Raw genomic sequence first — 15636 nt, forward strand, 5'->3', positions numbered from 1 at the left:
CCACTTACTGGATCCCAAAGTCCAGACTGCACTGACCTCTCACTTTGTCCATTGCATCTATGTGTTGATAAATCTGGAAAGGGCCACAGCTGCTGCTGATCTAGAATCCCTCTGGCCAGCGGCTGGTCAGGCCCTCCCTGGGGCTAAAGCCTCAGAATGGGGCTGGGCTCGGCTCCCAGAGTGCTGCACTGGCCGATTCCTGCTGGCCTGCCAAGCTGTTCTCAATGGGAGGTTAGCTTCTCTGTGTCATTTTGTGGGTTCTGCAGCTCCAAAGTTTATTTAGAGTCCCCTTTTTACATGGATTGGGGAATGTGGAAGCCAGAGTAGCTTGGACATCCTGCTTCTACTCCACCATCTTGATTCCACCACCCATATTTTTCTTAAAAGCTTTTGATGACGGGGTTTTGACTTTGTTGTCTTCTTCTAGTTCCAAATTTTGATCCTTTTGGTTCCCCAAAAAAGATTCTGTTTTCTGATTGTACTTCCTCTGTTTCCTCATCTTGACAACCAGTTACTTTACTTTTGAGCTCTTTGCCATGGTAGAACTCTGCTTCCAGAGTGGAGAGAGCTGTGTCTGAAATGTCTGGGGTTTTCATAGTTGTCAGAGCTCCCAGCTCAGTGAGATAGACCCTTCCTGTTGGTTGGCGGGGCTGCCTTCAGTGGGAGATTTCTCTTTGTGGGTTCTATAGCTCTAAAATTTTAGAGTCATTTTTTAAAATAGGTATTGGAGGTGGTTGGAGCAGGGGCTCAAGCAAGTTCCTGTTTTTACTCTGCCATCTTGCTCTGCTCCCTTTACTCTCCATTTAAATTTGACTTCTTTCTGCTGAGACACTTCGATTATACTTTTGATGACATTATAGTCATTTAAGGTTTGTTTAATAGTCCTGTTTTTCTTCATTTGTTTATGATTTTTTTGGAAAGGTGATATACTTATCTGAAAAATAATTATAATCCTTTCACTTCCCTTTAGGTTGTCACCAGAGAACTAGCATAACTAAATGATTTAGGTCCTTACCTTCTTTCTTGTGTAAATGTTTGTTAGATTTTCCTATGTTTGGAAGAAGTACATTGACAATTCCCAGTTATAAGGGTTTTGTTTTTTATTTCTCCCATTGTTTAGGTTTGTTTTCCCATCTAATTACTCTGTCATTAAGTGGATTTGATATTATGTCACAACCTGTGGTACTTTTTAAGTAGAATGTAATTAATATACTTATCTCTTTTTACTGTTGCTTTTTATATGTGATCTGTTTGGGTGACTTTTTTTTTTCTGTAATATAGCATGACATTGAGATCAGTATATCAGGATCTATTTAATTTGTGTTATTCACTTTACTGTTGTTTTATATTCTGTATTGAAACCTTTGATTTTTTAAACTTTTTTAATGCTAATTTGTATGAAATGAGCTCCAAAGTTTTATTTTTTGATGCCATTTTGTGTTTAAATATAGTTTCTATGAAGTAGTTTTCATGTTTTTCCATTTGCTTACAGGTAACTTAAAATAAAACTTAATTTTATTTATAGTTTCAGAAAGTTTTGAGCAAATGGAAGAAGAAATTACCCACTTGAAATAGGAAAATTGTATTCTGAGAGATGCTGTCAGTAACACCAGTAACAAAGCTGAAAGCAAGTATGTTAGCCTAGAAGACTGTTTAGTTAAAACTATCTGTGTCTGAGGGGGAAAAATTAGTATAAGGCTTTTTTTTTTAAAGCAATCGGGGTTAAGTAACTTGCTCAAGGTTACACAGCCAGTTATTTCTGGGTGTGGTGCTGAGTGTCTGAGCCCGGGATATGATCTCCAGGTCATCCCGACACTGTTCTTACTCACTGTGCTACCTGGCCGCACCCCCCACCCTTTTTTTTAAGGAGAGAAAGTGGGAGCACCTTTTGTAGATGATGTTTTTGAGAAGTTTAGCTACAAAGGGCAGAAGAGATAGAGGATGATCGTGGGAATGGAAAGATGAATTGCAGGTTTTTTTTCAAGATAGGAGAGACGTGATCATGTTTATAGGCAGGAGAGAAAGAACCAGTAGACAAGGAGAGATTGAAAATAAGTGATAGAGAGGAGATGACATAGGGGGAGGAAGAATGGGCTCACACTACACAAGTAGAGGTGTTTAGTCCTGGTAAGGAGTAAGGCCACATCATTATATTCACTCTTAGAAATGAAATGCATAGCATCATTCTTTTTTTTGGTCACTGTTGTTATACAGTAGTAGGTTTTGTTTCCCTCCTGATTTGCTATCCAGTCTTTTGACTTAGTGAAAACTACTGATTGGTGCTAGTCAATTTGGTTTTTTAATGCTGTTGATAAGGACCTTGTTTTTATTTGGCAAACATTCCCTTTTTTAAGAATGAGGAAATCGGCAACTATTTTGGTTTAAGCATAGCTTTTAAAGTTTTTTGGTGTAGGAATTATTGATTGTAAGATGTATCCTGATTTGATTTTCCATTATATCCAGTTGACTATGGAGATACATTTCTGAGCCACATACTCCTTCTGTATCATTTGTCAACTTCTGAGATAAGAAGAGACTTTTCACTATTGCTCATATTAGGGGTAACTATCTGTAGGAACTCTTTAACAAATCACGATTATTGGCTTTGGCTTGATTTCTTTCATTCTAGTCTAGTAAAGTTGAAGTAGCTGCAGTTGTACATCACCTTCAAGAAAAAGAGAAGTTACTTGCTGCTGTGAAAGAAGATGCTGTTATTGCAAAGGATCAGTGTAAGCAGTTAGCTCAGGTAAAGTAATTCTACTGTAAGTACTGCAGTATCTTCAAGAGAGGCTCAGAATAGGTGATAAAGGAACCCTTTTCTAAGAATTAGGCAGTGGTTCTGAGTTTTATTTATTTTGTCTAATGAGAGCTTCGCTAAACAAAGGGAACGTTTTCTTTTATAAATTTATTAACTCTTCTTTGGGTTTAATGATATTGTTAGTACATACTGGGTTAATGATATTGTTAGTATATTTTGGTTTTTGATTGGTTTCATGGTGTTCTCAGCTTATTTTTTATTTAAATAAAATTAATTTCTATATTTTTAGATGGTTTTTTAATACAACAGAAGAATATGGACATATCATTGGCATTTATCTTACTGGAATTTGATGTGTAATTGGTTTTTTTAGTGGAATAATAGAATTCCCATTTGTTCAAATCAGCTTCTTGAGAGAAATGTCAGAATACTTTTAACCTTTTTTTTTTTTTACCTTAGCTCACAAAATCGATTAAGGAATAACAGTTAAAAGATTTGTATGTAGGGGTTTTTTTGGCAAATATTTTACTATAGTAATTAAAGGTCAATTTATATGTTTATTTGACTTTATTGATATCTTTTTATTTTTGCATCATCTTAATTTTTCTGTATATTCTCTGCCTCCTCCCCGAGAGCTATTCTTTATGACAAAGTATAGAAAAAAGGAAAAAAGGCATTTTAGCAAAACTGCTTAATATGCCAACCAAATCTGACATTCTTTGTTGATGCTCCATTCCTGTAGTCTTCCACCTCTTCTCTCCCCTCCTCAAAAAAGGAGAAAAGCCCTTAATTTTAAGGAAGGCCTGTACAACATATGGGCCACGGGCGTCTTGTGGTCCACCAAAGAATTTTGGGGGCCTATGAAAAATGTAGGGTTGCCACTGCTCACTCTAGTTTGTCATGTGACCTGCAGCAACCAACTATCATCATTCTGTCTCTAGTCTAACCTATCTGGGGCTGGAAGAAGTTTAGCCTATTTTAATTTTGGCCTCTATCTACTGCCAAGTTGTGCAGTTCTGGCTTAAGAGAGCTTAAAGTTTTTTATCTTTTCTTTGGGGCCAATATTGGTCATTGTGATAATGAAGTCCAATTTAAATGAAACAAAATTAAAAAGCTTTAGTTTAAAACGAGAACATAAAGCTATATCTTTTAAAATGAAACTAAACTGGTCCATGACACCCAGGTTAATTTGTGCCTTAGGAAAGAGTTTTAGAGAAATGTCTAAATTTTCCATTCCTTTTTAGTTAGATGTAGGATGAATCAAACAGTGAATAACTAAACTCATTGTTCAGTGAACCATCTGATGCTGTACCTTAAGTCAAAAGTAAGAAAAAAATGGGCTTGATTATCAAAAAAAGATTTATTTTAAGTAGGTAAGAAGAGATCATGCTGTCACATGCCTTTTTTCTGCAGGATGGTTTTAGTTGAAAGATGTTCATTGTAGACTTTGAGTAAATTGAACTAGTGTCCTTGAATTGTATTTGTGTTTTATTTACATTTATGTGCAGGTAAACAAGTTTTAGTGCCTTTTGAACAAAATGCCTTTAGTCCATGTGTAATTTTGTATTTAGGGACATATATTTGAGAAAATATTAGGTGAAATATCAGGTGGGAAAGGGAAAAGAATGAGCCTGCTAATTCATTGGTATAGGAAGCTCCCCGAAGAGCAAATTCCTTCTATCATGTGGGCCAACAACTTCTCTGTAATTTATAGTCCTAGAGAGCAGCCTAAAGGTTCAGTGACATTCCTAATTTCACCCAGCCATGATGGGTCAGGAGCAGGACATCAACCTGGTTCTGAGGCCTATCTCTCTCTTTCCTATTCTAGAAATCGGGAAGATAATTGTTTAGATTTAAAATGATCTTATTAGTCCATCCTGAATATAGAAAGAGTTCTTCACCCCTCTCATGAGCTACAGAATATAATTGAAAAATGAGTCAGTAGAAGTTACATGGAGGGTAGTTGATAACATACATAGGTAAAAGCCATTGTGTTGACTGCTGCCAGTATTTTAAACATTTCAGGATTTGATTGCTTCACTTAAATTTAAGATTTTAAAAGTACTATGATTCTTTTTTTGCTTTTAGTTGAAAAAAATTCCATTTCCTTTCTTGATTTACAATTTTAGGAGATAATGACAGAGAAAGACAGAAGTAACATGGTTATAACAAGGATGAAGGAACAAATTGGTACTCAAGAAAAAGAACTTAAAGTTTTACAGAACAAAATACATGTTGGGTATCAAGAGGCTCAACAGATGCAGATGAAGGTATGTTTGCATTGTTTGGAATTCAAATGAGACTAAACCTGAATTCCCGTTGGAATATTCGTTGTGCACTCTTCCATGGTCTTGTGGAAAGGGTTTCAAAGAGGTATTTATTATAAATATTCCATTAGACCTTCACAAAAGCCCTCTGAGGTGCTTTTATTATTCTCATTTCACCGTTTTTAGGAAACTGAGGCAGAGGTTAAGTGACTTTTCCAGGGTCACATAGCTAGTTAGTGTCTAAGGCTGGATTTGAACTTTAGTCTTCCTGACTCAAGACCTTTTTCTCTATCTACTTTCCCTCTAGCTGACTGACTCCTTTGTTTTTTTCCCTATTATGTATACTGGCTAAATTGGAAAAATATAATTTGGAGTGTTGGAAAGATTCATTTGAACATTAATTTCCTGTTTCTTTTCAAAATGTTACATTTTTTTTTGCTTTGAAGAATAGAGTAAATCTTTGTCCCCCTCTTTTCCCTTCACCATCTCCCCCTCTTTTTACCACCTCCCCCCTTTCCCCAATGCCCCCTACCTCTTTTTTTGCTTGAAATTATCTTTTGTTTCTATGGTTTTCTTTTTAACTCATTCTTTAAAAAATTTATTTTATTCAATTTTATTTTCCATTCCAGAGCTTACCTCCCCTCTCCCCTCTTCCCTCTTTTCCCACATCCATCAGGAAGACAAAAGACACAAAACCCATTAACAGATAGGAAGTCATGTAGAAAAATTTCGGCAAGTAGTGTTCTGGAGGGAAAAAAAGATAAAAAATATGCTGCATTCTGTACACTGAGTCCATCTTTGTTTTTTTTGTTTGTTTTTTTTTTTGCTTTTTGGAGGGCAATTGGGGTTAAGTAACTTGCCCAAAATCACAGGGCTAGTAAGTGTGTCAAGTGTCTGAGGCCGGATTTGAACTCAGGTCCTCCAGACTCTGAGTCCATCTTTAACTCACATTTTTCGGGTTGAAATTATTTACTCTCCATTTATTTATTTTTCATTTTATTTATTTATTTTTAGTTTTCAACATTCATTTCCGCAAGATTTTGAGTTAGTTTTTCTCCCCATCTTTCCCTGACCCCACACCCCAAGATAGCAAGCCTACTGAATACCTCTTTCCCCAATCTTTTTTCTCTTATATTCTCCCCTGTCCCCTCTAACTTTCTAGAAGGACAAGATGAATTTCTATACCCCAGTATATCTTATTTCCCAGTTGCATGTAAAAAAAAATTTTTTTTAACATTTGATTTCCAGATTCTTTCCCTTCTTCCCTCCTCACCCACCCCCATTGGGAAGGCAAGCAATTCAATATAGGTTGTACATGTCTAGTTATGCAAAATGTTTCCATAGTAGTTATATTGTGAAAGACTAACTATATTTTCCTCCATCCTATCCCGCCCCCCACTTATTCTGTTTTTTCCTTTGACCCTATCCCTTTTCAAAAGTGTTTACTTCTGTCTGCCCTCTCTCCCAAGCTGCGCTCCCTTCTATTATCCTCCCTCTTATCCCTTTCCCCACTCCTTTCCTGTAGGGTATGATACCCAATTGAGTGTGTATGTTATTCCCTCCTTAAGCCAAATTTAATGAGAGTAAGATTCACCCATTCCCTTTCAACTTCCTGCTCTTCCCCTCCATTGTAACAGTTGTCTCTTGCCTCTTTTATATGAGATAATTTACCCTGTTCTTCCTCTCCCTTTCTCCTTCTCCTAATATATTCCTCTCACCTCTTAATTTTATTTTTTAGATATCATCCTTTCATATTCACCTCATCCTGCATCCTCTCTCTATGTATACATGTACACACATATACATGCACTCACATATTTATACACACATATACCCTCCTATACATACATATATGTATACATATCTATAAATACATACATATACATACATACACATATACAATACATTTATATTCCCTTCAACTCTCCTCATACTGAGAAAAGTTTCATGAATTATAATTTTTCCATGTAGGAATGCAAATAGTTCAACTTTAATAAATTCCTTATGATTTCTTTTTCCTGTTTACTTTCTCATGCTTCTTGTATTTGAAAGTCAAGTTTTTTGTTCAACTCTGGTTTTTTCATCAACAATGCTTGAAAGTCCTCTGTTTCATTGAATGTCTATTATTTTCCCCTGAAGCATTATACTCAGTTTTCTGGGTGGGTGATTCTTGCTTTTTATCCTAGCTCCTTTGACCTCCAAAATATCATATTCCAAGCCTTTCAATCTCTTAAAGCTGCTAGATCTTGTGTTATCTTCATTGTGTTTCCATAATACTCAAATTGTTTCTTCCTGGCTGCTTGTAATATTTTCTCCTTGACCTGGGAGCTCTGGAATCTGGCTATGATATTCCTAGGAGTTTTCTTTTTGGGATATTTTTCAAGAGGGGATCAGTGAATTCTCTCAATTTCTGTTTTGCCCTCTGGTTCTAGAATATTAGGGCAGTTTTCCTTGAGAATTTCTTGAAGGATGATTTCTAGGCTCTTTTTTTGATCATGGTTTTCAGGTACTCCAGTGATTTTTAAATGATCTCTCCTGTATCTTTTCTAGGTCAGTGGTTTTTCCAATGAGATGTTTCCCATTGCCTTCTATTTTTTATTTGTTTAGATCTGTATTATAGTGTCTTGATTTCTCATAAAGTCATTAGCTTCCATTTGCTCAAGTCTAATTTTGAAGGGATGATTCTCTTCAGTGAGTTTTTGAAATTCCTTTTCCATGTGGCCAATTCATCTTTTTAAAACATTCTTCTCCTCATTGGTCTTTTGGGCCTCTTTTGCCATTTGAGGTAATCTGTGTTTTAAGGTGTTATTTTCTTCAGTCAGGCTTTTTACTGGCTTTTCATGATTTTCTTTCATCATTCTCATTTCTTGTCCCAGTTTTTCCTCCACTTCCCTTACTTGGTTTTCAAAATCCTTCTTGAGCTCCTGCATGGCCTGTGACCAATTCATATTTTTCTTGGAAGCTTTTGATGATGGAGTTTTGACTTTGTTGTCTTCTTCTGGTTCCATGTTTTGATCCTTTTTGTCCCCCAAAAAGATTCTATAGTCTTATTGCGCTTCCTCTGTTTGCTCATCTTGCCAGCCAATTACTTGACTTTTGAGCTCTTTGCCATGGTAGAACTCTGCTTCCAGAGTGGAGAGAGCTGTGTCCCAAATTGCTGGGGTTTTTACAGTTGTTGTCAGAGCTATGAGGAGGGCGCCCTCTCTACAGCCACTACAAGCTCTGGCACACAGGCATTCTTCACCCCAGGACCACCACCCAAGACTAGACCCAGATCCAGGCAGGTCAAAGCAAGAGTGTTTACCCTCTGAATGGTGGCTTGGTCCCCCTATGATCTGCAAGCCAGGATTTCCAGAGGCAGCCAGGCAGGAGCAGCTGCAGCAGCCATGCCTCCAATATCTCTGCCACCCTGGTGGGGGGGCTGGACCATGCTCTTCTCTCACCCAGTTCCAACACAGTTCCCTACTGACCTTTACTTTCTTTGGAGTTTATGGGTTGAGAAGTCTAGAGACTGCCAGAGCTGCGGGTGATTCATTCTCCTGAAGTCTGATCTGGTTGGTCTGGCTGCTGGTTGGGGCTGCCCCAGGTCTGGACCCTTACAATTCACTCAGGACTGTGCTCGGCTCCCAGCTCAGTGCAATATAGACCATTCCTATCAGACTTCCGGGCTGCCCTCAATGGGGGATTTGTTTCTCTTTGTTCTCTTTGTGGGTTCTGTGGCTCTAAAATTTGTTTAGAGTCTTTTTTTTAATAGGTATTGGAGGTGGTTGGAATAGGAGCTCAAGCAAGTTCTTCCTTTTACTCTGACTCTTGGCTCTGCCCCCTTTACTCTCCATTTAAATTTTACTTCTTTCTGCAGAGAAACTTCACTGATTATACTTTTGATGACATTATAGTCAGTAAAGGATTGTTTAAATGTCCTGTTTTTCTTTATTTGTTTATGAGGTTTTTTTGTAAAGGTGATATGCCTACCTGAAAAATAATTATAATCCTTTCATTTCCCTTTAGGTTATCACCAGAGAACTAGCATACCTAAATCTAAAATTTGATATAGGTCCTTACCTTCTTTCTTGTTTAAATGTTTGTTAGATTTTCCTGTTTTTGAAAGGAGTACATTGTCAATTCCTAGACGTAATGGTTTTGTTTTTTATTTCTCCCATTGTTTGGGTTTGTCTTCCCATTGAGTATGTAATTGCTCTGTCATTAGTTGTATTTGATACTATTTCACAACCTGTGGTACTTTTAAAGTGTAACGTAATTAACATACTTATCTGTTTTTACTGTTGCTTTTTGTATGTGATCTGTCAGGGTACCTTTTTTTTCTATAATGTAACATGACATTGAGATGAGTGTATCAGGATCTATTTAATTTGTATTGTTCACTTTACTGTAATTTTACATTCCATATTGAAACCTTTGACTGTTTAACTTCTTTTGACACTGATTTATATGAAATGAGCTCTCAAGTTTTATTTTTTGATGCCATTTTGTTGTTGTGATATAGTTCCTATGAATTAGTTTTTGTGTTTTTCCATTTGTTTACAGGTAATTTAAAACAAAAAATAATTTTATTTATAGTTTCAGAAAGTCCGTGAGCAAATGGAAGCAGAAATTACCCACTTGAAGCAGGAAAATTGGTATTCTGAGAGACGCTGTTAGCAACACCACTAACCAAATCGAAAGCAAGTACGTTGGCCTAGAAGACTGTTTAGTTAAAACTATTTGTGTCTGTGTGGGAAAAATTAGTATTAATGCTTTTTTCATTAATCATTAAAATGCATTTGCTGATTGGTGATGGAAACTGCTTATGCTTATTGTTTCATTTCTGTTGCTGATTCTATTTTGAAAATCTCTGCAATGTTGAACCTCTAATGAGAACAGTAATTTAGTTAATCCTTTACACTAAGAAAAACCAATATTTGCACAGGTCTAATTCTGTCTCCTTTTTGAAGATTAACTGTTTAAACTGCAGAAAAACTTTGAAAACTTCCTGGTCTTAATATATGTTTATATGTTTTTTTTTTTAATTTCAAGCTTTAGTTTTTACTTTGTGGTACTTGTGTTTTTTTGCATTTGACATTTTGTTTTTTGGTACTTATTATCTTTCTTGGCTGCTAATATTTTCAATGTTGAAAGAACTCTGTATCATCTAGTTTGTTAGTAAGCATTTATTAAGCACATGTTGTATGCCAGGCAGTAGGATAGACATTGGGAATATGAAAAGGAGCAAAATATAGTCGCAGCTTTCAAGGAGCGACAAATCTAACGGAGAAAACAGGTAAATGAGAGACAAACAAGCGACGCATAGGAAATCATGGAAAGAGCATAGGCAGTGGGGGCGGCCAGTGGCTCAGCGAGTGAGAGCGCCGGCTCCAGGGTCGGGATGACCTGGAGATCGAATCCCGGGCTCAGACACTTAGCACCCACCCAGAAACACCTGGCCGTGTAACCTTGAGCAAGTTACTTAACCCCGATTGCTTAGGGGCGGCCAGGTGGCTCAGCAAGTAAGAGCACCAGCTCCAGTGTTGGGATGACCTGGATCAAATCCGGGCTCGGATGCTCAGCACCACACCCAGAAATAGCTGGCCGTGTAACCTTGAGCAAGTTACTTAACCCTGATTGCTTAGGGGCGGCCAGGTGGCTCAGCGAGTAAGAGCACCGGCTCCAGGGTCGGGATGACCTGGATCAAATCCGGGCTCGGATGCTCAGCACCACACCCAGAAATAATAACTGGCCGTGTAACCTTGAGCAAGTTACTTAACCCCGATTGCTTTAAAAAAAAAAAAGAGCATAGGCAGTAGAATTAAGAAGGGTTGGGGAAAGCTTCCAATAGTAGATGGAATTTTAGTTAGGACTTAAAAGAAGTCAGGGAAGTCAGTACATAAAGGTGAGGAGGAAACATGAAGAAGTAACCTTACTCTTTACTAAGACAAACTCTTCTACCTGCATCATGTCTCCCAACTGCAGATATCCCCCTCTTTCATCCCCAGTCTTTTACTTCACTTCAAGCTCTTTCTGTCTACTAGCCTCTTCCCTACTGCCTACAAATATGCCCATGTGTTCTTTATCTTTAGAAATCCTTTACTTGGGTCTTTCTATCTCAGCCAACTATTGTCCTATATCTCTTCTGCATTTTGTGGCTAAACTCCTTGAGAAAGATGTCTATAAAAGGTTCTTCCACTTTTTTCCTTATCACTCTTAATAAATCCTTCTAATTAGTCTTCTAGCCTCATCATTTAATCAAAACTTCTCTCTACATTTACAAATGATCTCTTCATTGCCTAAGTGGTCTTTCTCAATGCTCATTCTTTTTGACTTTTCTGTGGATTTGGACACAGGCTTCTTGATAGTCTTCTCTCCTGAGTTTTTGGGTTATCACTCTCTCCCAATTCTCTTCTTGCCTGTGTAGCAGCAAACTCCCCAGCGTCCCCAGGGTGGCTGCGCACACAGGTTCTTAGATTTGCTTTGATAAAGGAAAGCAACTCAAAATGGGTTAACAAGCTTACTTTAATCAGTCAAACATATATCGTTTACCTAGTTCAGGGGAAAAAGGTCAGCACCCCAAACTTCAGAATACACAGACATAATTATCAAGTCAAAGAAACAGATCAAGTAGACAGATTTCCAAACTGTCCAACCATTACATCCATACCCAATCAACATCTGGGTTTTTCAAAGCCGGGGGGCTCTGGACAACGGCTTCTCAGAATCCAGATCAAATCACAGAACACTTCTCAAAGTGAGCCCCAAAACAAAGCTCACTGGCCAATCACAAGGCCAACCTACCGAAAAACAAGCCTCCCACCCCAGGCTCCAGGTGTACTTTAGCCTAGGGGCAGGGAAGATCTTCAAATTTACATTCCCATTACTTTCTGCCCCAGACTGTCTTTGTTGGATCCTTATCCAGATTCCACCTTCTAACCTTAGGTGTCCTACTGGGTTCTGTCCTGAGTCCTTTTCTCTTTTTATGCTAATTTACTTTGGGATTTCATCAGTTCCTTTTAATTCATTGATAACATCTCTATGATGAAGATTCTCATTCAGCTTATCCAACCCTAACCACCCTACTGACTTCCATTCTCACATCTTTAACTACCTTTCTGAAGACTGGATGTCCAGTGACATGTCCAAAACCAGAACTCGTTATCTTTCACTGTAAACCCTCTCTTCCTTTTATCTTATATCTTATTCCTCTTTATCTTATAGAGAGCAATACTGTCCTCCCTCTCCCTAATGCTTATAACCCAGGTGTCCTCCTGGGCTGCTCATTATCTTCCTCTCTCCCCCACTCCTCCATCCAATCTGTTGTCAAGGCCTATTCATTTCACCTTTTCAATGTCTTTCAGAAATATTTCCTCTTCTGACACTGCCCTCATCATCTTATGATTAGATTCTCAACCTGCAGGTGGGCCTATCTGCCTCTAGTTTCTCTTCACTCTGATTTATCCTTCATTCAGTTGTCAATGTGATTTTCCTAAAGTTCAGGTCTCGTCATGTAAATCTCCCCTCCTCCATGCTTCCCCCAGTTCATTGAACTCCTCTATTCCCTGTCCCCTCCAGGATCAATAGATCCTCAAAGTGAGTGACTAGACCTAGTCATTGAACTAGTTAGTTTACTTTTATTAGACTACATCTACTCACATTCCATGTATCCTATGCTCCTTTGTTAAATAGAATAGTAAACCCTCATTCCACATTTAAAAAAAATTATAATTACAAACTTCACGTAAAGTGGGAATAGATCAGACTGAAGTCTCTTTAAACCTTTGAAAGGAAGGTTACCAGTGTTATACTCAGATGTGAAAGATACCATGTTCAGATTAACATGGACTTTAAAAAAAATCAACTTTGTGTTGAAGTTCTAACTGATATAAGACAAGATTCTAGTTACTGTAAAGTTTCAAATGAATAAATTTTAAAGGATGCTCTTATGTCTTCTCTTTTGAAGGAGTAATAGAGACTGCTAAGATGAATAGTATTTTAAATTTGTTCATGATGTAAAAATAAACCTTAGATTATTTTTAAATATTATATCTGACATTGACTTCCTTTTACAGTAGCGATAATTTTTAGTTGGTTTTTAAGAAGAGTAATGAACTCTTACCAAGTCTTTTTAATACCTACATTTAGAGATGATAGAAAAATAAAACTGTAATACTTACTAGCTGTGTGACCTTAAGGAAGTCACTTAACCCCAGTTACCCAGCCTTCCTCCCTCCAAAAAGCAAAAAAAAAAAAAAAACCCAGAAAGAAAGAAAGAGAGAACTGGGAGTTAATTTTTTTAATATCAGCTTAAGAATATCAGAAGTTTTGCTTATTTCATGTGCTTGTTTTGTAAATTTCATTAATCCAGTTCTTATATTCAGGCAGTCTTCTGAATTGAACAGGTACCTCCAGGATTGTGCTAGGTTGGTGAATGAACTAAAAGAGAAAACAGGAAAGTTGCAGTAGGAGGAAAGTCAAAAGAAGAATGCTGAGATAGCAGTTACTCAATTGAAGGTGATTTACTCACACATTTTTCAGAGATATGCTAAGCCCTTGTGTAAACCTGATAATTTTACATGAGCATGACAGTGAATGGTAACCGAAATGTAAAATATAGCTTCAAAGAATGTAGCTTGAGTCTTAATAGAATTTCTGTTCTGTTTGAAGTGGCATGGCCACAAGGAAATGACAGTGCTAACATAAAAATGACCGTATGGTGTCTTGAACAGTGCTGGACTTGGGTGTTCAAACAGTGTTTCTAATGCATACCTTATGATCAATCCTCATGAGTCTTAGTTTTCTACTCAGTATAATAGGAATGACAGCTGTTTAAGGATGAAATGAGATCATATGTATAAAAATGCTTTTCAGACCTTGTAGTACTCTAGAAGTGCTTACTATTATTGATTTGTTGTGGTTTTAACATATTTGTAGTGACTTTTTTATCTGTAAGAAATGAAATAGTTGCTTTTTCAAGGTGGCTATTAAAAAGATAAGTAGACTGTTGCAACAAATAGTCATCACCTCTTGATAATCTCAGAAGACTTGAGGGTTAATTAAATTGGCAGAAAAATAAACTGAATGTAGGGGACAGAATATAAACTTTTCTCAGTTTTTAATATTTTAAATTTAAATTTAAAATATTAAAATTTTAATATTTTTCTATGCTAGGGAGAAAAAAGAATAACTTTTGGCTAGCTTTTATTTCACATTGATCTTGCTGGTGGTGTTAAAGCATTATTTATGGTTTTTATAGTCAATTACCTTTGTTGGAATGTACCAGGTGGATGAATAACATTAAGGTTCTAGTTCCTTTGGTCTTCTTTATACTTAAGTCACTGTTGACAAATATTTATTAATACAATGTCACTTTGCTTGAACTTTTGGATGCTTATGATGTAAGATTTGTCAGTAAAGGTACAGGCCTATCCTAAAAGAGGTGATGAAAATAAGGTACACCTATTAGATCAGTTAGTATAATAGGAATCTTGGGGTCCAAAAGTTTGGGAATTTATATGTTTGAAATAACCACTAATGTGTTAATCTTTGTTCATGCATCATTACCAGGCCTTGCAAATTTGCAGTTTTAGGAAGGAAATTACGGGAAAAAATGGTTTTGGCAACATAAGTAGAGAGAGATGATTTGCCATATAATGTGTAGTATGCCAAAGGCTTTTCTGCTCTTTCTTCTTTCTTTTAAAACCTCAAGGTTCAACTACAAGAAGCTGAGAGAAGATGGGAAGAAGTTCAGAGCTGTATCAGAAAAAGAACATGAGAGCCCGAAGCAGCACAGCAAGGTGGGCAGAAGAATTACTCGCGTAGAATTTTTATTCTAAAGGACAGAAGGAACAATTTTTCAGAAATAATAATTTCTGTGTGGATAAATATTCAGTATGTCACTATTTTTGTTTGGTTTGAAAATGATCAGACACAACATTAGAATAACTACGAGGGAGGTCAGAATGAACAGTTTAACTAGGTATCTTATTAGCTATGTACTCTTTTTGTTTTTGTTTTTTGAAAATTGAGTTTCTATTATGAAGACAGAGGATAATGAGGTCCTTACATTTCAAATGAATATAGCTTTTTGTAACTGTTGCTAGCTTTTTTCTTTTGTTTCCCTTTGCTTCTGACTGTCTCTACTTGAGATAGCAAGTAAACATGTCATCCCCTCTTTTTTCTTTTTCTTTTTTTGCCTTTTGTAGGGGAGAATGTAGGGCATTTGGGGTTAAGTGACTGGCCCAAGGTCACACGGCTAGTTTTTTTGTGTTAAGTGTCTGAGGTCGGATTTTAACTTAGGTCCTCCTGACTCTAGGGTTGGTGCTCTATTCACTGTGCCATCTAGCCACCCCATCTCCTCATTTTCTTTATGATAGGTCTAGTGCTCAGGTGATTAAGGGATTATTCAGGGACCATAGGACAGAGAATTGAATTTTTGGTTCTTTTGTACCTTTGGATTTTACTGTGACTTTTTCTGGTTAGACCAGAGAGGGAAGACATTTTTGAGGATGCCAAAGATGTTTCACAGTTTCCTTGTACCTCCTGGAACCTTGTTTTTAGATTCAAATAATTGCAGCTAACAGTATTAAGCACCCTGTTTGTTTAAAGCAGTGGGGAAAGAACTCA

At 37.0% G+C, this 15636-nt stretch overlaps 1 long non-coding RNA gene across 1 annotated transcript; it reads left to right on the top strand.

Annotated features, from left to right (window-relative positions):
* The first annotated feature begins 2626 nt into the window (after window positions 1-2626).
* On the top strand, window positions 2627-14807 carry LOC138164056 (uncharacterized). The gene is made up of 5 exons (XR_011168980.1): window positions 2627-2746; window positions 4888-5028; window positions 9604-9711; window positions 13413-13524; window positions 14720-14807. It is a non-coding gene; the product is annotated as an uncharacterized lncRNA (long non-coding RNA).
* Window positions 14808-15636: the final 829 nt, after the last annotated feature.

The sequence above is a fragment of the Petaurus breviceps genome, unplaced genomic scaffold (assembly GCF_028583685.1).
Source record: "Petaurus breviceps papuanus isolate PSGF00001 unplaced genomic scaffold, PetGlider_PUasm1.0 189, whole genome shotgun sequence".
Lineage (NCBI taxonomy): Eukaryota > Metazoa > Chordata > Mammalia > Diprotodontia > Petauridae > Petaurus > Petaurus breviceps.